Genomic DNA, 2490 nt, shown 5'->3' with positions numbered 1-2490 from the left:
TGGATAGAGTAGGAGAGAAATTTGCCATTTTTAGAAATATAACAATTTTTGTTGGATTACTCAAAATAATAAAATGAGACTATTTTTCATGGACAGTGAAATATAACATATCATTTCTCTATATACTCCCTTCATCCGCCATTTATAGTTCTGTATTGACTTGACATGAGTTTGAAGAAATTGTTTGACTTTGTGAAGAAAAATAGAGGAATGAGTTAGTGGAATGTGAACTCTATTTTTATATTCTCCTTGCATCCCTACTAAGTTGAGTCATAACTTTTAGACACATAGATTAATAAATTGTGTTCAAAAAGTAAGAGAGAGTAAGAAAATACTCACTGGGTTCCATAGTAGTTGAGTCAGTTTGCCATTTTGGTACGTTCTTTAATAGTGGAGTCATTTATCTTTATAGTAAAAGTCAACACATTTCTTCTCACTTACTTTTCCATCTCTCTTTCTTTATTCTCTCTACTTTTTCTCATCTCCTACTTTATTATCTTTTCATTTAATACTTTACACAAATTTTTTTAATCTTCGTGATGAAAAAAAATGTCTCCACTACTATAGAACGGATGGAGTAGGAAAGATAAAGAGAGAGTAAAGTATTTGATAGAATAATGTAAAAATGATTGAATGTTTTGTTTTTTTGTTAAATAAGGAAATTATTCAACTTAATTGGAATATCCCAATAAGAAAATTATTCAGTTTAGTTGGAACATTAATTAGTAATTTTATAATAAAATATGAATGCTATGAGTTAGGTGAACTATGAGTCCATTTATTTAGTATGAAAAAAGTAAATGAGACTTAGAATCTGTGCATACCCAAATGACATGTCAAATCAAATATCCACCTTATGATGGTAAATTTTGGGGCTATTAGTAGTACTATTGCCTAAATAGTAGTCTGCCATAATGAGCTAGCTTTCCATATTTGGGTTAGTTTAAATTAGTTGAAGCAAGTACAGTATTCAATAGTTCAAATAGAGTGATAGAAGAAAATGACATGTATTTAATCCTGAATTAAAACTATGCATTTTGTCCACAGCATTGCATGCTGTACAATTTGCCACGACACTGTTCCATCCCCCACTATTTACACCTCTGAAATCTAGAGGACTCAACATGTTAGGATCCCCTGCTGTGTATTTCAGTACAACACGAGGACAACACGAGGATCCCTATCCGGACTCAACACCATAAAATGTCTGACAAAACATCCATCAATCGTAACTATAAATAAATTAGTACTCCCTCCGTCCCGATTAAGATGACACATTGCTTAGTCAGCACGTGATTTTAAGAGCTATTAGTTAAAGTGTTTAACTGGAGAGAGAGAATGTGGTTTTAAGTATTAAAGTAGAGAGATAAAGAAAAAATAAATATTTTAATAAGAGTTATCTTAAAAAATGTGATTGTATGAGTAGTTTTTATTTTAGCAAAAATTAACCAGTCTAACTGAAGATGATCCACTTTTCTTTTTGATTTTTCCATTAAATTCATATCCCATTAAAGATGATCCATTCTCTTTTTTAGTTTGTCTCAAACAAGATGATCCATTACTAACAATGGAAATAACTTTAATCCTTACTTTATTCTCTCTCTTAATTTACAGGAGTCATATAAAGTGCTCACATAAAACATACTCCCTCCGTCCCAAGGAAGATGATCTCTTCCTTGGGCGGCACGTGAATTTATGCAAATTTATTTTGTGTGTGAAGTAGAAAAAGTAAAGTAAAAGAAAGATAAAGTAGAGAGAAATGTGTTTTCTTCTTTAGTAACGAGTCATCTTTGTTGGGATAAACACAAAAGGAAAGTAGGTCATTTCAGTGTGACGGGCGGAGTACTTTCTCTGTCCATAAAAATAATCTCATCTGCAGACGACACGAGTTTTAAAGAGAAATTGGTAACTTAAAAGAGGAGAAGAAAAAGTAGGTAATGTAAGAGAGAAAGTGAGAAAATTCCCTTCGTCCGCCATTTATAATTCTGCATTAACTCGGCCTGGGTTTGAAGAAATTATTTGACTTAGAATGTGAATCCCATTTTTATATATTCCTTGCATCCATTTAAGTTGAGTCATAATTTTAGGCACATATTAATAAATTGCATTGAAAAAGTAAAAGGGAGAAATAAAAATGTAAAGTAGTCTATAGAATAAAATTAAAATAATTATAGAATAAAATTAATATAATTGAATATTTTATTTTCTATCAAATAACAAAATGATTCAATTTAATTGGGATGAATTGTCGTATTTGATCCTTACCAATTGAGGATCAAATTCGAGAATGGTAGGTAGTTCTATTGGTCCTCTTTGGTGCCACATGCGTCAGCTAACGTGGCTTCCTTCCTTTCCTTTATTAGAAGAAAACATAAACTATTGACGACCCCAAAAATGGTAAATGAGATTTTAGACCGTGGAGACCCAAAATGGGCTCTTATTCACGCCGAGGTAAGTACTCCTATTGATTCTACGTACTCTCAATTTATA

This window comes from Salvia hispanica, chromosome 6 (genome assembly GCF_023119035.1).
Source record: "Salvia hispanica cultivar TCC Black 2014 chromosome 6, UniMelb_Shisp_WGS_1.0, whole genome shotgun sequence".
Lineage (NCBI taxonomy): Eukaryota > Viridiplantae > Streptophyta > Magnoliopsida > Lamiales > Lamiaceae > Salvia > Salvia hispanica.
The sequence above is the reverse complement of the archived record's forward strand: the minus strand, read 5'-3'. Positions refer to the sequence as shown.